This window comes from Psittacula echo (assembly GCF_963264785.1).
Source record: "Psittacula echo genome assembly, chromosome: 1".
NCBI classification, from domain to species: domain Eukaryota; kingdom Metazoa; phylum Chordata; class Aves; order Psittaciformes; family Psittacidae; genus Psittacula; species Psittacula echo.
In genome coordinates, this window is record NC_137735.1 from 120,628,393 (window position 1) to 120,651,257 (window position 22,865).

Below are 22,865 nucleotides of genomic sequence, written 5' to 3' on the forward strand. Positions count from 1 at the left end.
GTTTTTATGTTCCATGTAGGAGAACTGACAAAGCTGAATCTGGAATGAAGCTGCTGATAAAAACTTAATTCATTGGGGTATTTGAACATATCTGAAAAGGCAGAATACAAGTGAAGTGATGTGTGACTGGCACTTTGCATCATTTAACCACACTATTTTTGATCTGCCACCAGAAGCTAGGCAGGGAGTTTAACATATTGTCACACCATGGCCAGATACACATCTGAACGAGACAGCTGGAGGGCTGCAGGCAACCTAGCCAGCTCTGTGCAGCTGTACCAGCACTGCGCTGATAACACTATTTCACTTCTGGGCACTTAGTATTTCAGTTTGATACCTTGCTGTGCTGTGTGGACATGGAGTATTACAGGACAACTTAATTTTTGGCTGCATGCTAACAAAAGAGCATGAGATTTTACTTTGGTATCTCAGACTATCTTTCCTTATAGCTGGAACACACAGATTTTTGTCATTCTCGGTTTGGGTGCTGTCTTTAGACAGAACATTCTGAGCATCCAAAATAAAATTGGGACAAGATCTGCTCTACTTTTTTCTATTCTCTTTAACCAAAGAGGTTAGACACTCTACAGTGTTAAAGAAAAATAAAACATCAAAACAACACATTCTTCTTTGTACAATCAAAAAAAAAAAACCAACATACTTGTCTTATTAGTGAAATACTGACAATTAGTTGCCATGAGCAATTGCATTGTTAACGGCTGTAACTGATTTTATACTTTAATGATCCTCAGAAACTACACTAGCTCTCTGCAGATAGAATAGCTAAACAAACGTAAATAGTGATTATACCTAAAAGCTAGTTACCCACTAAGGGAAAGGAAATAATACCTGATGTTTCAATGATTTATCAGAAACCTTAAGTATTTAATACTTATTGGCTGACATAGACAATCAATACCTAATTAAAATTACTTCAGGCAATTTATTCCAGGCATCTGCACAGAACACAATGAACATTTTTAATAAGTTGGCTTGAGAACACTATATGAACAGAAAACTCAAGTTTTATTATATAATATATAAACAAATTTCTTTTTTTTTTATCTGCTTCTCACTATGGTTGGAAATTTTCTTGTATCTGTGAAAAGGGAGGGGGAGAAATCACAGCCTCTACCTTACACTTTAACTGTTCATAACTTCATGCACCTAGGGTATTTGATTACTCATAAAGATCTCTGTAGCTTTCCATGCGCATTTTGTAACAGAAATTTGAAGTAGAATCATAGAATCATAGAATAGTTAGGGTTGGAAAGGACCTTAAGATCATCTAGTTCCAACTCCCCTGCCATGGGAAGGGACACCCCACACTAAACCATGTCACCCAAGGCCTCATCCAACCTGGCCTTGAACACCGCCAGGGATGAAGCATTCACAACTTGCCTGGGCAACCCATTCCAGTGCATCACCATCCTCACAGTAAAGAATTTCTTCCTTATATCCAATCTAAACTTCCCCTGTTTAAGTTTTAACCTGTTACCCCTTGTTCTGTCACTACAGTCCCTAATGAATAGTCCCTCCCCAGCATCCTTGTAGGCCCCTTTCAGATACTGGAAGGCTGCTATGAGGTCTCCACGCAGCCTTCTCTTCTCCAGGCTGAACAGCCCCAACTTTCTCAGCCCGTCTCCATATGGGAAGTGCTCCAGTCCCCTGATCATCCTCGTGGCCCTCCTCTGGACTTGTTCCAACAGCTCCATGTCCTTTTTATGTTGAGGACACCAGAACTGCACACAATACTCCAAGGGAGGTCTCACAAGAGCAGAGTAGAGGGGCAGGATCACCTCCTTCGACCTGCTGGTCACGCTGCTTTTGATACAGCCCAGGATACGGTTGGCTTTCTGGGCTGCGAGCGCACACTGAAGCCGGCTCATGTTCATTTTTTCATCGACCAACACCCCCAAGTCCTTCTCTGCAGGGCTGCTCTGAATCTCTTCTCTGCCCAACCTGTAGCCGTGCCTGGGATTGCTCCGACCCAGGTGTAGGACCTTGCACTTGGCATGGTTAAACTTCATCAGGTTGTCATCAGCCCACCTCACAAGCGTAGTGTTCTTGTCCAGGGCTAAAACCTGAATGTCAGAGCCATGAACAAAAAAGGGTAGGGAATATAATAGTCATTCTTTACATATCACCAGGAAATCAGAGCCCGGGTTTTAATGTGCAGCTCATGTATAAAATGTTACCAACAATCTCTGTCTCATCCTCCTCCCCAGTGACTGACTTTCTGAATTTCAGTCAGATTAGAAAACCTAGTACAGTGGTCAGTAATACAGTCAGTCACACATTCTGGTTTTCAAACATTTTATCTTTCAAGAGTGAGTGAAAATTTATGAAACATTGAAACACTCATGTCCCATTGAAATATTTCTGCTTCTTCTAAATTGTGAAATGACCATTTATTTGTGTTAAAACACCTTAACATTTTCACTGTATAGGAGAATAACGAAAGTGAGTTTGGAATATGTGCTGCATGTGTCATACAGAAAGTACCAGTCATGACAGGATCAATATTTTTTCCCCTTCCTGTTCTGACTGCTGTGGAAAAGGTTAATTGACCATTACCCAAAATCCTAGCCATCTTTCTTTTATTCGATGACACCGTATGTGTTCGTCTTGGCATAGGATTTGATGAATCTCCAGCATCTGGCTTAAATTCCTTCTCTGTGAGATAAACTATGCATCTACAACGGTGAAACAGTACTTTCAGTGATGCAGCTATTCAGTAGCCAGCAGACAGTTCTTGTAACTGCAGTTCTAGAACTTGTTTCTTGCCTTGTTTAGAGAAAGAATTTGGTCAATGTTTAACTGGTTTTCAACAATACAAATAGTAATTTGATCCAGTACTTCTACGTTCTTTGTAATGAAATGCTTCAAAATATGGAACAGAGATCACTGTGATGTGTTTTGTTTAGATGCTGACATTCTGCCAACATACTGAAGATGGAAACTTACTTTGAGAAAATAATTGATCTTGAAAGGGTCAAACTGCTTATTACATTTAGGTATTAGGTTGATTTATTTTGTTATTGCATTTGTACTGTTTAAAAAATGTTTCAAATAAGCTGTTTTGATTCATAAATGGATGTTTTAATGTTGCATCCCCAACAGGGGTTGCATGGTACAAATTCTTTACACAAAAATTAATTTACACTCAGCTTAAATATTATGTGGCACAGTTTTCTCTGCTGGCTACAAGTATTATAAATGTTTTGTATAACACTGATTTAGAACCATGGGTTTTATATGCTGACTTTTTGTAACTGAACCTCAAAGTTTCCCATCTGAATGTGATTCAATCTACTCTAAGCAAATCTTCAAGGGCTGTGTACATTTATTCAGAGTGCTACCACCTGTTAAACAGGTCTCTAACAGTGACCTGTAGATCGTACTAAGAGCTCACCACACAGACCAGGACATAGGTGACACATCTGTTCACATACTGCTGTGGCCAAACCACAAGCAGGAAAGCAAATACTTAATGATGCATTTCATGTTGATGCTTAACAGGAGAGACAAAACTGGCTTCTCTGTTGGAAAAGGAAAGCTAACAGCCAAATTGGTTCAGCTGTATAAACCTGTGCAAGTTTCAATATCTGGCCTGTTAGGCAACTCCTGCATAGGTTTCAGCAATGGCAACAGGTGTTTGTAGGGAGGGTCTCTGCTCTGCAATGACAGGGTAAAGTGAGAGAGCACAGCCTGGACATATGGCAAGGTATAACAAGCAGGCTTGTTGCTAATTCTTTGAAAAACAGCAGCATGAAGCCAAAATTAACATATTCCTAATGGAAGACATGTCTTTGGTAATGAGGTGCTTCTGCCTCCCAGAGGAGGTTTTGGTATGGTTGTAGAAATCTAATTAAAAAATCATTACTTTATTACTATGGTATGTCCATTAAGACATACTTACTTGCCTCATTAGGGTAGTTTATTATCTATTTGATGCTGAGCAGGGAGCTCAGATTCTGAGAGGTTGTATTCTTTTTTACCCTAAATCAATAGATAGAAGCACTTAATTTTGTGCTTCTTACCTGCCTTGGGCTAGAGGCAGAACTTCATAACTTTGTGTAGAGAAAGATTGTCAAGTAATTAGAGCAGGAGAACAAAATGTTTTCTTTGCTTACAGTCACTATATGTATTGCATATAGTTTATGTACCATATATGCTGCACATAGTGCCTGTAGTTGGATACAAGTATGATGGTGTAATCAGTATTAATTTGCAGTAAAGTTGTTAACTGCTTTAATGAAATTCTAATGGCTGCTAGAGATGTTTTTGTATGTTGACTAGGTAGCTTTGGGACATGGAAAGAAAAGATAGCTATATATGCCAATGTATAGAAACTCCAACACGGCTACTAATATGTTAGCTCTATTGGTTACTACAACTATAGAATTGAAAAGATAGTCTTTCTGAATGAAAGGTGTATTTTTATCGATTTTTTCAGTAACCTCAGTTGTCTTTCTTCTGGTAGTGTGGAGGATGAGGTAGCAGCATTCAAATTTAAGGTTGATTGGAATGTTTTCATTTAGTGATATTTGTAAAGTTCTTAAGGTGGTGCAGAGGTGGTTCTGCAGATCTTTCTGAACTCACATCAACATGTGCTTCACTAATTAGAATTTTTGTACTGCATACTTATAATAAAGCAATTTAGAGACAAAGTAAATTAACTTTAATATTTTTAATATAAAATAGGTATGTAAAATATCCACTCACTATAGTTCTTTGATTTGCTGCAAGACTTAAATGAGACAGGAATATTTTTGCCATGCAAAAAAAAGTAATATTTTTTCCCACCTGTTCCATAGAGAAGATATTTTTGCTTTATCAGCTCTGCGGGGTAGGTATATTATTTGTTTCAGTCCACTATCTTCAATCAGTTAAATATCTAACTGTGGTTTAATTACATTAATTTAGGTGACTGCTTCCCATTTTTCATGAACTAAATATTATTTTCCTATATGAGGAAATAAGGTAAATGCAGCCTTTAAATCTTAATTCTGAGTATGCTAAAAGTTCATGCTTTTAGAAATAGAAAAGTTGTACTTATGACATCTTAATTTTTATTCCAAAAAATTATCGTATGACATAGCTACAATACAGAAAAGATCTATTTGATTAATTGGGAAAAAGCCTCAGTTCATCATAGGTCCTTGATGCAACCTCTAGAATTATACACCTATCTGAACTATACACCTAATCTGTTTCTGTGAAACTTTGGTTTAGAAAACTCTCTACAGAAAAGCATTTTGAGATTAAATATTTGTATGTATGCCTCGATATTTCCTAAAAGAATTGATATTAATCTTGGAAAAACCCAGCCCAACTCAAACCAAACAAAAGAGAAACAAAAGCCCACTTCATACAAATTGTTCTGGAATCCTGCATGTCTAAGAAAAACAAAGAAACTGGCATGCAAATAAAAATATTTTCCAAAAGAGAAACAGATAAATGAAAATACCTCCTACATTCATACCTGAAATTTTTTAGTGAATTATTACTTGCAATGATACTGTTACAGCTAGCTTTTTCCTAACATATCCTTATTTTTACAATTGTTTGTTATTCTTTTGCATTAATAGTTTTTATCGCAGTTCTGAAATAGTATGATCTGTATTAAATTTACACACAAGCACAAAAAAAAAAAAAAAAAAGGTGATTTAATGCATTGCCTCCCCATGACAAATGGTTTAATACAGATGAAGTAGTCGTTGGAATCTTTCCTGCAGCCACAAGAAGCTGTTAGCTTATCAACTGGAAACAAAGCAACATCATAAAACATTTCTCAGCAAAGCCAAGGAGAATGATTTGATACCTAAACCCTCCAGTAATTGAAAACATATAATCCATATATTTCTGAATTATAGCTGTGACTAATCTCTTATGAAACATGTTTTTTCCTCCCTTATACTTGCTATACTGCAGAAAAGGTGTCTATGAGTTAGAAGGATGCTTTAAGATATAGCTGTCAATCAGGATAAGTAATATTATTCCCTGTATGTCAGTTCCCTTCCCTCCCACCAGCACCCTGCAAAAGCTAAAAGGCAAACTGGAAACTTACATAAAAAAATTCATTTTGTGACCTTTCTTGTAGTTACATTGTAATTTTATTTATAATTCTATCCTTCACATGATTAAATTTATGAATACAATAATATGAGGGTCTAATAATACAGTTATGAACATTAAGTCATCAAACAGTTCCTGCTACATGATAGGGAACATGGACATACAGGTAGAATATTAAAACTTGGGTTTAGGCAAGTCAGTTAATTGTGATGAGTTAAATGTGACGAGTTAACTGTGATGTAAGCAGCATAAAATTAGTCTGAAACCTGTTCTTTGACCTGTATGGGATAAGCGGGTGGCCTTACACTGGCCTACCTAGATTACAGAAAATACTGTGGCAGCCGACAGGGTTTGGCAGATGTGATGGATGAACTTCCGAAGACCTACTGTATAGCTATATCCAGATAATCAGAAGCTTCTCAGAGCTTTCTGAACATCTTAGTGCAGGAACAGGGATGCAAATCTCCTAAAAATGTTTTTTTAGCCATTGCGTTTTTCAGACATTTCTTTTTATGTAATATGCTTGGAATGATTTTATGAAAATGGGACTAGCAGAGATATCTTTGATCAGACTTTTGTGTCCTTTCTATGACAAGGAACAAGCATTTATTCATATTCCCTTTGTAGCATAAAACTCTATCTCAAATTGTCAGATTCTGTTATGAGTCTTTCAAGATAGTTTCACTACTTCACTCAGTAGGACACCATGCTGCAGTTTCCAGCACAATTTCCACTGTGTTATATATTACTGTGAAACAAGGCCTTTCAATTTTGTACCAAGTATTGTTACTGATTAAGGATAGTTTTAAAACAGCTAAAAAAATATGCATGTTATGTCATTGTTCATAACAGGATTCTTTTAGTGGTTTTTATTAGCACATTAGCATCAGGAGAGACATTATAGTGTGGGAATTTCTGCTTTCAAAATATTTTTGAGTTTTTTTTAAAATAGACATATGGCAGACACATTTTTAAAACTCTAAAGCTCAAATATCAAAAGAAAAAGAGAAATATTAAAACAATTAGCAGATTTTTAAAAGGCTTGTTTATCCTTGACCTAATTATTTTTTATTGTGATGTATACAACTCAGGATTTTATTTTTTCATACTGATAGTTTTCATCTTTCAAAAAGAGTTTAATTCACTAATTTGAAAACAGTGATTTAAGTTTGTTGAAAAAATAAGATTCATAAATATGTTTAATTTATTAATATACCAATATTTCAAATAAAGAAGAGTAGCTAGACTGAACTCTGTCTTAAGAGATTTCTTAAATAACCTGTGAAAAGGACTAGAAACAAAACCAAAAAATTCAATACTAGCTTTTTTAACACAAGCCAAGGGAAAAATAACACACCAAATTAACTTGTGAGGAAGAGATGGAGCAAAATTTCTAAAGGCAGTAAAATTCTAGAGGGGAAACACAATAATGATTATATTTTCCTCCCCAGAATCTACTGTCTTGACAACAGTGAGTTTCCTCAAGGCAAATACTATAGAAAGGAGCAGATTTCTAGACAGATTTTGCAATCAGTTAAGAATTAAGCTTGACAAAAATTGGCAGCAGAGCTTTCTTTCAGACTATAGTGACTGAAATTCTGGGAGTTCTTAGAGGAACAGAAATCAGGTCATGGATGGAAGCTATTTTTTTTAGACACCTTTTCATTTTATATATTTTCTGTTGCCTGGTGCCTGTTTGTGTTCTTGAATGACTAAATTCCATTCCTATTAAATCCTTTTTGACAGCCATGCTGAGATAGCTGTACTTTTATTTGTGTTGACAAAGTGGGGAAGTATTTGTTCCACAATCTTTTGTTTCTCATTCAGTTCAATATTTGAATTACATTGTACTGCAATTAAGAAAAAAAAAGTAAAAAAGAAGTGACTCAGACATCTGTTCCTTGCTGCTTTTTTACCAGTATTTTCCACTTTGTGTCCCTTCATCCCCACACTCAGACCTCCAGATTCTCTTGCCCAGAAGTTTATGGGAAGAATACTTCTTTGTGTCCATTCTCCAGTTGAGGATGCCTGATACCTAAAGACTTCTTGTATAACTAGTAATTTGTTGCTTGGTTTTACATTTTCCAAGGGTTCTCTTCAGCTTAGAATATTGTCAGATTAAGCTAACTCAAGATGTTTCACACACCTCCTCAGGACATGGAATATGTTCTTTTGACAACCTCTGTCCTTGGGGTTTTTTTTCATTGTACTGAATGCAGATTTGGAATATATATCTTTCTTCATGAACAGATTTCTTTTGAGTATAAATTCTCATGGCGATTCAGATGCCTTCTTCCTTGCTCCTGCTATGCACCAAATTCAATAACAAATACCAAATTCAATAACATGGTGACTTGTCTCCTAATCCCCGAATACACTGTTGCAGGGATGCAGACCCAAAAATATAACATAATGCTGATTTTTAAAGACTAGATGATTCTCTTTCAGGAAAGCCTAGTATGTAAGTTATGTCTAGTTATGTAAACAAATCTATTTACCCATTGCATTTTATTTCTCTTGTCTAGATTTGTATTATCAGCTCTTTTTCAGTTCTGTGGACTTGGAATATCAGATCAGTAAGGCTATCTTTAGTACAGGTAAGAGATTTTCAAAAATAAAATAAACATAGGTAAATTGTTCAAAATTGATGCTTACAAGACTTCTATGTCTATTTTTATTGAAGAGTGTATTTTTTTCAATCACTCAACATTTTAATTTTAAAAGATAAAAGAATTTCCATGAGATTCTTTCACCTGGTTCAATTTAGTATAAATGTTTAATTCATGGTAAATGTTAGTGGAACAAGATTTTTTTCAGTATGGAGATTTTAAATGTAAGATTACATGAATAGTGTTGGGAGTTCTGATTGGGTTGAAACACCAACATATTGGATAACATTTCATCTTTGCAGAATACAAATGAAGAAGTAAATGTAATTTAGAGAATTATGGCCAATTTTGAGTTTTAAAAAATCCATTTCACTGTGATGAGAAAAAGGTTTTGCATGTAAAAAATCCATTTCACTGTACTGAACAAACAGAAAGAATTTATCAGATTCAACTTGCTGTGCAAAGAATTGGCTTTACTAGGTGTGTATGTGTTTGTGTGTGTTTATATATATGTTTATGTGTACATGTACCTATATATACATGCATATATGCATACATGTGTATGCATATAAAGTGAAAATGCAAACACAAAGGTCCCAAAGCAGTGACACACTTTCTGATTCTTATCTGTGCTTAAATGGTCATAGCACCTCCAGGTTTACAATATGGTGGTATGTGTGTTGTACATAGGTGAGAGGAGTTACTCTCTATGTCAGCTGGTACACTTAACTTACAACAAGGTGAAAAAGCTCAATGTGATATAAGAAAAAATGAAAGAACCTTGAATGAGAATAATATAATGATTTCAGGTCATGTAAAGAAACAATCTCCATCCTTCCCAAATGCCAATCAGCAGTCCTTTGGGAAACCAGGTAACTTCTAGACTTGACAGCAGAAAAGAACCCAGAATCTGAAGAAGGCAGTGACCTAGATTTGTTTCTTGTTGTTCTCCAAGGAATTTTAGAATGTAACTCAAGACACAAGCTTAGCTGCTGTCTACGTTTTGCTAAATGGATTAAGATATAAAACTGATTTTTTTTTAAAATGGAGATTTTTAAAAACTGGGATTTAATTCTTCATGTTTTAAATAGTAAGGATATCGGTGCTTTCTGATTGGATGAGACCTTGATTTACTCAGCAGCTGAGTCTGTCAGGGGACTTGGGAATCTACCTTTCTTTGTCAATCAGTCTTCAAAGCCATACATATAGTGAGGTTTTGGGGGTTTCATTTGTTCATTAATCTGAGCCTCTGCGATTTAAATCTCTATGACATAAGCTTCTCTGATATAAGTCTCTGAATTAACTCTACTGAACTAGTCTGTTATTTTGTTTCTATTTTCAACCATTTTGGTAAGCATCCTTTCACTATTTTCCCCTGCCTCCTCTTTGGTTTTATATAATTTCTGCTGAACAATAACCATAAATAAGTCAATAAATAATTCTTACTGAAATAATATGTGTTTTATGTCAATATTAGATGCAAAAAAAATTAAACTGCTTCATCCATAAAAATAGAAACTGGACTGTTAAGTGAATTGTTTTATTTCCAGGACTTTCATAGTTAGTTTTGATAATCTTAAAGACACATCATATGAGTTATTGAACCGTCAAGCAGAAATATTGGAAAAACAAGTGAGTCTTTAGACCTCTACAATGTGATTATAGAGGCTTATGTGAAATTCCTATTAAGAGCTCTGCAGCCACATTAACAAATGTCAAAGTGATTTTGTCAACTTGTTATAATCTTCTTTCAAGGGCATCTGCAAGCCCCATGTTCCCTCAGGGAATAAGCAGCCAGCTAGAATAATTTTAGAAATTTTGTCTATGAAGTTTGCAAGAAACTGTGCGAGAAACCTTGCACACTTTGGCTCAAGGAATGATTTGTCTCTCTTACCAGAAATAACCTGCTGTTCTTCTGGAGTTTTGTTTTACATAATTTCTCAGAATAGGATTCTTCAGCTCCCAGGCTGTAAATGTTAAGTCCAGACTGAAATCTGGACTTAATATTGGCATTGTGGGGAAAGAGGTATTTGAGGTATCGGGAACTCTTAAGTTTTATTCAGCTGTAATATGAGAAAACACATCAGAAAGGCTGTGACTGATGGAAATTGAGTTTAATGTTAATCTATGCAAATAATTTTATTCATTTAGGGAGTTTGATTTTCAGGTTTTGATCTTTTCAGATGTTTTATCTGTTTATAATTTCAGTGTAAGTTAATATTTTAAATCCTCATTCTTTTAAAGGTCCCATTAGAGGACATCAGCTTTTGTCGAAATGCAGGCGTAGAGAGGAACAGAAGCCAGAGAAAATTAAAGCAAGTAAAGTGTGCTGTCTGCTATAGATCTGTATTGGGCTTACATGGAAAAGTTTTGATGGTAGGGGGCTGCAGGGGTGGCTTCTGTCAGAAAACATCAGCAGCTGTTCCCATGTTGGACAGAGCCAGCTCCAGCTGGCTCCAAGGCAGACCCACTACTGGCCAAACCTGAGCCAATCAGCAATGCCAGTAGCGCCTTTGTGTTAACCTATTTAAGAAAATGTAAAAAATGCTGCACAACAGCATCTGAGAAAAAGAATGAGGAAATGTAAGATAAACAACTCTGCTGATACCATGGCTGGTAAAGAACAGGGGGAAAGATGCGCTCCAGGCACTGGAGCAGAGAATTCCCTGCAGCCCATGGAGAAGACTCTGGTGATGGAGGTTGTCCCTCTGAAGCCCATAAAGGTCCATGGTGGAGCAGATATCCAGACTACATCCCAAAGAGGATCCCATGCTGGATCAGGTGAATATATTTTGAAGGAAGCTGCAGCCTGTGGAAAGCCCATGCAGGAGCAGGTTTTCTGGCAGAAGTGAACCGTTTGGGAAACCACACTGGAGCAGTTCTTGTACAATTGCAGCCCATGGGAATGACCTACACTGGAGAAGTTACTGAGGAACTAACCCCACAGGATAGAATCCATTATGGAGCAGCGGAAGAATGTGAGGAAGAAAAAGAGGCAAAGATGAAGCATTATGAACTGACTGTAACTCATATAAATTATGAACTGGCTGTAACCATTCTTCATGCCCCTGCACTGCTCTGGGAGAGGACATAGAAGAGTTGGTAGTGAAGTTGAGCCTGAGAAGAAGGGTGGGTGGGGGGAAGGTGGTTTTAGGTTTGTTTACCATTATCTTTCTCTTTTACTTGGCTGTAAATTAAATTTCTCTTCCCCAAGTCAAGTGTGTTTTGCCAAAGATGTTACTAGGTAAATGATCCCCCTGTCCTTATCCAACTTGTAAGCTTTTTGTTCTATTTTCTTCTCATATTGTGTTGAGGAAGAAGAGAGATAAAGTGGCTTGCTGGGTAGCTTCAATACACCACAAGTTCTTGTCTTTCTCATTAGAGCACATGTCAAGAGTCACTAGGTAACTGCTTTGATTTTAGACCAGTTAATGTGGAACAAAATCTAGTGTCCCCTATCTGTTAGGATAATTAAACAATCAAACAAACAAAAAAATACAACCAACAAAGTTTAACTGAACTGTCCCTCATGCCAAGGTCAATGAGAATGACTTAGACCCCCTAAGTAATGCAATATTCAACTTTACTTTTCCTCTTTTCTGTCTTTGTCCCTGTGTTAGCAGAAAAGAGAGGCAGTCAGCACAAAATAAGTTTCCTGCTTCTCTGGGGCTTCCATTGCTGACCTCTTGTAGTACCGTGATTGACTTACATCCCCACTAAGTACTATTATGTAGCATTGTGAAAACAAAACACATAACTAAAATATCATTCTATTTGCATAGTCTGAATAATACAGACAATGAAATAAAAATCATGGTTTTGAAAGCTTAACTTGGGAGGATTGTAGAAATATCTGAACTGAAAAGTCTGTTTGATTTGGCAGTTTCTTTGCCCAGACAAATTTAGGAAACAACTATCTTTACTTCAGATGTTTTTTTCGTACTGAAGAATGACATAGACCTGTTTGCCACATGATTACAGAGGGAAAGGTCTACAGATATATATTATACTTAAATCGCGTTGTAAGCAGTTTTTTGCCTTTTGAATCTCAGACTACTGTTATATTTAATTTCATCAGAAAACAATGTTCTTTTGTTCCTTTCAGACTCAGGGTGTTACTTTGCCCCCTGGGATGATGTGAATAGTCTGAAGGAACACAAATCTACTATACCCAAGGGAAATGTCTGTCTCATATTACTCTGCAAATCAAGGCGTGTATTGCAAGACTGCTCATACACAGAACCGGCCTCATTCTGTCTTCAGCCTTTCTAAGAACTTAAGGAATAGACATGAAACTAACATGGTCTTGCTCAAAAAGAGAACTTAATATTCAAGTCTTGATAGTAGTCATCAGACAAATCACTTATCTATTATTTTGGTTTTGTGATCACATGTATACATTCCTGTGAAAATTCACATATTTGACTCCAAACTATGCATTTCATAAACTCCCCCAGCCAATGATTTACGAAAGATTTTCAGAAATTAAACCTAGAAAAGTCAAAGTCCAAACATGAACGAACCAGGGGGTGACATTCACACTGACTGGAAAAACTTTTTGCCTCATGTTTCTTTTTTAAATCATGATAGAGAAAACACTTATGGACTGGCAAAAGAGTCTATCTAATGATTTAATGACCATGGTTTTAATCTTTATTGCTTATATTAACTAGTATGTTCCAGTTGCTTTGCACTACATGGGGAATATAGAAGAGCCATTAGCAATATTTACTGGTGCATTAGTCTGGATAGGTGGAAAATATTCTTCATGGTGTTGCAAAATGCTGCCCAGCGCAAAGTACCAATGCATCTGCACAGCGCAATAAAAGGAGCATGTACAAAGCTAGAAACTCAGTATTTTTAGATGAATTGCTTTTTTGTATCCTAGTCAGCACAGTACTGATTGAATGCCTTAGTACTTCAGCCACAGTGAATTGGCATAAATGTCTGACTGCTTTTTCTGTTTATTCTCATTTTCTCTGTTGCAGGGTATAGGGCAAAATACTTAAAAAGGAGTATACTGATTTGCTAGTCAAAAAATAATCTGCATAAAATTATAAAATTAACAGAAAAATAAAACATAAAGCTTAAATGTATCCAGATCTCTCTCACATGGGTTTTATATGCTGACTTTAATGGAGTTACTTCGTAAGTACATTTTTGGATGTCACCAAACCACAGCATTCAGTGCAGAGTTAGTGCTTCTCTCCCACAAAGCTCTGACTCACAAATTTAAAAACTAGAAGGATCATATAAGTCCATTACCCTTCCAGCTTGTGGAAAACAGATAGAAATCTAGAAGATTCTGAACAACTGTGCTGCTCAGTGGGACTGTATGCATATTCTCTAAGTAAAAAAGGTTTTCTTTAAGAAATCAGCTCTGTGATGTGGGCAAAATCTCCATGTACAAAAAGGTAGTGAAGAAAAAAGATAGCATAATTGTGAGACTAATCTTACTGAATTCTGAGTTAATTTACATTTGAGGTGGATATCTGGGGCATTTTTACCAAAAATAAAGTGTATAATACCTGCACTATTGTTATCTACATATCTTTCAAAAAGTTAGAGTTGTGGAGTTCTCATAGTAGTTTTTTTTTTGAGGGGTTTGGTTTTGGTTTGTGTTTTAAAAATATATATTTTTTTCTATTTCTTTTATGATAGTAGATATTAAGAAAGTTTTCTTACAAGCTTCATGACTTCTTTCAAAGCAATGCACCTACTCAAAGGTACAAGACCACAAAGTTGTTCGAAACATTGTAATAGACTCAAATACCTCTATTAATCAAAGTTGTAAGGAAACAAACTTTTTGAAAAGTACTTCTGTTCGTTTCTTTCTCTTCTCAGCTGTAGCAGCAAATTCAAGTAAAAGCTGTTGCATTTGTAATCTTATTATTTTTACAGCCCATTTTAGAACACTTACTCTAGATGATCACATTCTTATCTGACTAGGACTAGAATAGCATGTCATAATACCATAAAAAAACATATCTTTATTTCCAGCTGATTATCAAAGCTGGAAATACTGGTTATAATGCTTTATGAAAAACTACAGAAACAGTCAGGACATGCCACCAGTACCAGAATACATTTTCCAAAAAGTTACTATCTAGAATTGTGTCTCCTGCCTCACTTGTCATATTTCTTTTAACACAGTGGTTCTCAAAGCAATGGTTGCAGCATCCAAAATTGAATTTCCATCACAAATCCAACTAATTCTCTCTTTCTAGTTTTCCATTATGGAGGAGGAAGTGGAACAAAAAGAAAGAAAAATAAAAAGGTCCTTAACTGGTCTCTGGATAAGATTACTGCAATGTGCTGACTCCTTCAAGACCTCCTGGGAAGTGTCCGAAGCATTTAGAGTAAAAACAGTGACAGATTCCCTTCATGGAGCACTTGCAAGCAGCTATGTGGGGAGGTAAAAAAGTGCAGAGTTGCAGATCCATGCTCATATACCTTTTATATGTTGAATAATCAAGGGCTAGATTTAAGACATGCTCTTACACTATAGGGTAAGACTCCTCTTTTAAACACCTTTGAGTTTCTGCATACATTAAGAGCTTAAGTATTTTCCTACTTTAGCAGCATGTAAATGCAACACTGTTTAGGCAAATTACTCATTGCTATTACCAGTTGCCACATGGAGACTGTGTGGTTAATTTAATACATGGTGCAATATTTCCCGGTAATACCACAAATGGTTCCTTTCACCACTGTATTATTAAGAGCTTTTATGATATTTAGATATTTTGTTCTTAGGGTTTTTAATCATTCAATTATTTTTTATTTTTTAACTTATTACACTGTCTGTTTACACTTTGATACATTTTCTAAAGCAAATAATAAACAAAGATGTCTTTTGCACTATGTACATAAAAGGAAAGGGCTTGCCTGCTGTATGTTCTAGCCTCCCAGGATTCAGATCAGAGAGTTGGCCTAATTCACTGTCATTTAAAACCAGATGTTTTTTCTGGCACACTGTCTTGCAAAAGCAACAATGATATCCATCACATGGTACTCAGGGAAGCTTTAGTGAATTAGGTTAGATACCACAAATAAGCAGGAACAATGAAGAACTGAAAACAAATTTTAAAAAGGAGCCCAGATAAACAAGAGAAACTTTCCTCAATCATCTACTAGATGTTCTGAGTTCAAAGGAGGTCTTTAATACAACTTAGGATGGAGAGCTGTTGCATGCTTTAAAAATAGGTGCTGACGCTATGTACCATTTACACAGATCTAGTTATTGTTACAAAAAAAAGTTATATTCCTTGCTTCTAGGAAAAGGACAGTGTAAAACTACATGCACTGATTTGGAAATGTAGCTTTTATATGGCTAGAAGTTTATGTAGAAAGTGAACTTTGCATTGCTTCTGTATGGACTGAGTTAGTGAACTTAAAACAATTTGCCCCTGATCAGCCCTTGGCCCCTTGTATTCTTTGCAGGTGAAACAGGATAAAGTGAAGGAGAATGGCATAAACGCAAGGCAGGGTTTTGGTTTTGTGGTGTTGAGCTTTTTTTTCTATTGCTGTTCATATGTTTTTATGTATTTATTTAATTTATCCATCTTTCATGTTTTTTTTCATAAAACTGGCATAGCCAACTCCATGTCATGCTGAAGAATTTGAGTGTAGCATCGCAGATATATACAGGACGCAAATATATCTTGTGTTAGATACACAGCTACTTGTCACTAGTTACTAGTTATTTGACAAACTCCAGCTTGAAATAACCTCCAACTACCACCCTCTAATTTAAAGATCAAGTCATCTACCTAAACCAAGAAACCCTACTAATTCCTGAAACCTGAGAATGTACATCCAGCACTTTCAGACTTTTGAATTCTGTCATTTGTTAAACATATCATTGCTGAAAAGGTGTATGTAAAACTTCTATACTTGAGCTGATGAACAAAAAAAAGATCTAACCTTCAGGCTGAGAGAAATATAATTTTGTTCTCTATATTGTACACACATCACCAGAATGTTTCCATTCAAAGAGAAGGTCTAACTAAACAAAAGAACTCAGAGAATCAGTTGAGTAGCTGTGAATAATTTAAGGAAAATTAATAGCAGCGTTTGGGAAAAGACTTCTAGGATGAAATTCTAACAAGAGTATCCTCAAATAAATCTAAGTCAAGAAAGGCAATTAGAAAAAGAAAAAGAAGCTTTCAAATCTCCTTTTGCAAGCAAGTTTTTTACCCCCAAATGGAGAAATGTTAGATTCACCACAATGCAAACCAATGTGATATAAATTCCAAAGAAAAGCATACATGTGATGCCCAACACAGCACAGTCTGACAAAATTTACAAGAGCAGTATGTAAAAAAAATAATTTACAACGTTAACTCAGTGCAAAAATCAGAAAATACAATTAAATAAGCCTTTCTTTTCTCTTATATTTTTCCTTCACTGCGTTAATCTGTTGATCCTCAGGAGTTAGATAACAGAATTAGAAGCTGCAGAAAAGATGGGGATGGGGAAGGAAAAGTCTGAAGGGGGAAATGTCTGTAAGCATCACTGAATTTGTTTCTGGAACTGGAACATCTCCCATACTTTTTGATTGATTACGGCTATGGCAGGAGTTAAGAATTCCTCTTCTCTTTGTCTATCCTAATATTTTAACTCTCTTCCTTTCGAAGACATTTTATTTTCTGGTTTTTTTTTTAATCTCTTTCTTTTTTACAGTGCCTCTTTTTTACAAATAGTGACTTTTTTACAGTGACTCGGTTTCCTTCCCATATTGTTCTAATTTGTAGTAGTCCGTCTTTGCTTTCCCTCAGTCTCTGATTCTAACTCAAAAAATTCTAAAATACTCATTGGTCTCATCCTTCAAACATCATGTGAACAGCATGAAAGAAAGCTGCAACAATTCAAAGCAGTGTTTGTGGTACTAAGAGTGGTGCAATACTTTCCCTCCCAGATACTGGGGTGCCAACAAATATGCCAGGTTTCTTGAATGCCTCTCAAGTCCTCCCACAGAGACTACCACTTTCTAGACATTGTATACAGTTGTGTAAGATTAAATGTGCCAAGGCCTCTGTCATCCAAAAATCATGTGTGGGAAAGTGCGTCTTAGATTTGTAAGCACCCATGTGGTTTTGAATAACTATGCCACATGATTACTACTGTGCTCCCTGTCCTTGCTGGACATTGTTCATATCCATGGGTATTAATTCAGTTTGTTTATCTTGTACATTTCTGGAACTAGTAAATCCAGTGGAAAAAAAAAGAAAAAGTTAAAACTGTAGCACACTAGAGAGCACTAAGACCTCCGAGATAATCTTGGGCAAAATTTTGCCTTACAAGAGGCTTTCAACTGTATTATTACAACTTTCACTAACTTTGTTACATGTTAACACTCTAGAGAAAAGGTCTAGGAGTGACAATCACTAATTTATAAAAAATCCCCAGAAGTATTTATCCTTTTCCTTTTTATCTGAAAATTCTATATAACTAGCCTAATCCACCATAGTGGATACTTGAAAAATATGTGAGAACTTTTTAGAAGCTGAGATACCAAAAGAGGAAAATTCAGAATTTAATAGAAAAAAACAGAAGAAAGGTAGCTGAGAAGAAAATAGTAATCAATTTTTTTTTTTCTGTGTGATATTTGATGTGAAATACCTGGTAAAACCTTCTTCTCCTGATATATTTGATTGGTGCTATAGACTGCAAATTCGTTGGAAAACAATAATAAAAGATTTGTAACAAAAAAATAATTAGCTTGTAAGAAAATGTACTATGGCATTTCAGACTGACACTTGTCAAGACAAATTACGACTGATATGAATATTTTAACAGAGACCATCAAGATTTTAATGACAGTAACGAATTTTCAACTGGAAATAGGTGAAAAAAAAAAAAAAAAGGTAAATACAAGGGAAAAAAACCCCAGAAATCTAAACCATAATAACAATTTTTTTTTACCTAGAAATTATACAGCAAAAATAACCCTTAATATAGGAAAACATGAAACAGGGGAAATTTAGATTGGATATAATTTTAGATTGGATATAAGGAAGAAATTCTTTACTGTAGGGGTGGTGAGACACTGGAATGGGTTGCCCAGGGAGGTTGTGAATGCTCCAACCTTGGCAGTGTTCAGGGCCAGGTTGGATGAGGCCTTGGGTGGCATGGCTTAGTGTGGGGTGTCCCTGCTCATGGCAGGGGGGTTGGAACCAGATGATATTAAGGTCCTTTCCAACTCTAATTATTCTATGATTCTATGAAAAGTAGTAATGCAGAAAAAACCCCAATTATTACCATAATTTCACAGGACCCAAATAAGACTTCACTTAAAAAAAAAAATATATAGAATTGTTGATATTTCACTAAACAGACAAAAAATATTTCTTCTGCGTAATTCCAAAGCATAGTATGGTATGACATCTACACACAGGAGAGTTGGAATCTTTAGTAAAATTTTTATATTTATCATATTCCTAGGATGATTTGCGTGCTTAAATACTTTCAGATTTACAGACTGCATTTTTTTATTCATATGCTATTGTCCAGAATATACCATTCAGCTTTAGGTACGTGATTACTGAAGAAAGACTGAATAATTGGAAGATAACAGATGAGACAAAACGAATAATGATCACAGAGCAACATTTCAAAGAATGTTAAAAGAGCTAAATGTGTACAGTCTGTATAAAAGACAATTAAAAAAAAGCATGATAAGCATGATTATGTTAGTACAGAGCAAATGGAAATAGTTCACAAAAATGTGACCATGCTTGATCTTCCTGACCCTTGACAACAAAAGCATTTAATTAACAATTATTCACTTCCTTGCAACTTTTCTCAGCAGTGAAATCTAAAAGATAGTGGATTACTTTCCTTGTTCCAAATCCCTGTACATATATGAAAATTATTTGATTTGAGTGTACTTTAAAGATAGTTTTCACATTTCCTCTTCTGCAAGGTTAAGCAGTAGTTATGCAGCATCAAATTTTCTTTTCTGCAAGATTATGCAGTGTTCAGATGTTTAATGCCAAAAAATTAAATATTAATAATACTTATTTTTTTAGTATCCTGCAGTCATTCCTTCTATTTATCATTATATTATGATACCACTGTTTTAAAAAATCATAATAGTTACCATTTTTTAAGTTCATAAATGTGATCACAGTATTTAATGTAAAAACATAATAAATGCTGATGCTAAAATAATTGGCTTCCATGGCCTTATATGTATTCATTTTCTTCCCATTTGCTCACTCTCTCATCAGTCTTAGAGTCTTCATGATGTTTTCCTGTGCTTCTGTAAGATTATATGTGTTCCACTCACACTTCTTCATCTTATTTCTCAACAGTTCTATTCTCCTCTTTCTCTAAACAGGGTCTTACTTAACGCTTTCTCAAATCAAACCTTAAGTACTTTAAATTTTTCCTTTGTCTAGAATGATATAATCTCAAAGTGCTTTTCTTTATTCCTTTAGCATGTCCTTCAGTCTCAAGTCTTTCTCCTCCACCTCACTGTCATTCCCTGGACTAAACACCAAAATATTTCCACTTGAAACTGGTAATTTAATATTTTTTTTTCTTCTTTCTTCTCTACCACCATATTAAAATTTTTATTTTGGTTTGGGTTGTTTGTTGTTTTTTTTTTTTTGTCTCACTAAGGGACTTCTTAAAGGCAATCTGTCTCATGCTTTGGAAGCTTCTGGTAAAGCTTCTGAAGTATATATTTGTAACTGACCAACCACTAGGTACAGGAGCACAAATCAGAGAGATAGAATACAGGAATGCTTCAGTTACACCTGAAAGGAATCCAGTTTGCATGATTCAAAATTATTCAATGATGAGACCCAAAGGATGCTATGTGGGTGCATTTGGGAGTGCACTTTTGACCAAAATAGAAATGGTTTTTTAGACCTCAGGAACTCTCCTTCAATCCAAGGTAAAAGCTACTCAGCTTTAAAATACTTTCAAAGTACTTTCTTGAAAGTAAGATCATATAAATTCCCATTGATCCTAGTAACTTTCCTTTTGGTCTTTTTGTCATGTTTGTTTTTTTTTTTTCTTTCTGTCTGTTGTATATGACTTGTTCTTAAAAACCTTACATGATGGGGACTGATTTCTTAGTTTACCTAAACAATATTTTCTCTCACTGTGACAATGAATAAGACTGATGGATTATATATTAACTGCTTCAGTGTTCTGTCAAAAAAGCAGAAGTAGCAATATGAATGAATACTTAAGTGAGAAATTATTTTCTTTTATCTTGGTTTTCTTTGATTGACAGAAATTAGAGCTGTTACTGGTATCATTAGGCTGTAGCTCATTTCAGAAAAAAATGTAATGTTTAAATTGTGTCTTTGTTCCATGAAACCACACTTTCCGAAGCTTCTAAAAGAGAGCCATCATTTGTTTTCACTGTTATAATAGCTAGAAAATAAAGTTACAAGAATCCTCAAGGGGTCATTTAACTTCAAAGGCAAGATCAAGTTTACCTATACATGAAAATACTTGCCTGGTTAGTACTTACAAACCTCCAACAGTGGAATTAGAATCTTATCATTCAAGCTATGCTGAGAATTAACTATTTTTAACCTTAGTAAAATTGCTAATGTTTGAAAAGGGTTTTTTAAATCCCCTACCCAGTTCATTATCTCCTCTTAGCAAGCTTCTGTTTGCTCAGTAAACAAGGGAAAAAACGATTCCTTCCTTTGGGAGGTGGTTGGAACAAATATTGGAAAAGAGCTGTTGAATGTCCTTTCATTTTCTATTGACTATGAACTCCAAATTCTTCAGTCTTTCCTAGTTAATCATATTTCATAGATTATTCTCCAACAATGTCCACAGTTGATATATGGCTTTCTGGTATTTGTGTCCTGAAACAGAGTATTTTATTGGGCATTTTCACCAGTAATGAATAGAACAGGAGGATTATTTCATGAGTTTGGTAAATCATTCACTATAATGCAGGAAGATCTTTAGGCTTTCTTGACCTGCTTTGGTCGGATGGCTCTTGGCCTTCATGATTAGCCCACAGCTGAACAAGATGACTGTGGAAGACATACAAATGTGTTGGCATATTAGTGAGGAGATCATTGCTTCAGTGTTACAACTGAGAGAAGTTCCAGAGAGGTGATAGTTCAAATATTAAGGAACTATTGCCAACATTGATTCCAGACATATGAGCCCTCCGTGATTCAGAATGTGATGTTGACCAGGAAAGGAGACACGTTACTTGTTTCTAAGCAGCCTGAGCAATGTATCAAATTTACATGCAACAGTACTTAGTTATTTTAGACGTAATTTTGGTTAGATGTATGTTAATCGAGATGCAGTGTATGTTACATCTCCTAGCAGTGACCAGGCTTTGTACTGCTCATAATGCTGTAAAGCATGTGAGATCATTCTGGATCCTGTTCAGACACAACAGCTAATTTCTGAATGATTTCAGTTTTAGCTATCCTGGAGTGACTGAGGAGCTCTGAATAATTTTCTTTTCTTTGTTGCTTTATAAGAAACCTTATAAATGGGTTACAAACTACCTCTTCCTCTGTCAAACGGAGAGGCTTAGTGAGGTTGATAGTTCAGAGGTATGTTTGTGTGATTGATTTAAACAAGATTCATGATCTTATCAATCTATAAATGACCTTCACTTTCTTTCCTGCATTAAATAGGTTTTTGGCAAAATTGTATCTGGGTCTCAAGCCAGAATAAAAAGCCAGCAAAAAAAATTTTCAAGTCTAATCTGAAAGCTGCCAAAGGACCGGAGGACTGGAAATCCTTATTAGTTCTTCCTTTCTGGTACAATTTCTTGGCCTACCATGAATATAATAGTGACCTTTTTAAGTATGTGACACATGTTTCCAAGCTTGTCTAGAAATATAGTAATTTACTTGGATTTTTATTTTTTTTTTTTATAAATTATAAAGCAAGAGTAATATTTCCTAATCCTCCAAAAGACTAAAGGTGGTTTATTCCTGATAATTCTGATCAGCATAAGAAAGAGTCAACATGTAAATATATATGCTATTGAAAAAGGTGGTTTTTGATATTTCAACATTATGAGTATTGGGATGGGCTTATCAGTGCAAAATTATTGGTTGGCATTAACTTAGGAGGTTTTGAATTTTATTCAATCAAGGAAAAACTGCTGAAGTGTTATTGGTTGTTTGCCATTTTTGTTAAATCTTGCATTAAAATAAAACACAGCAG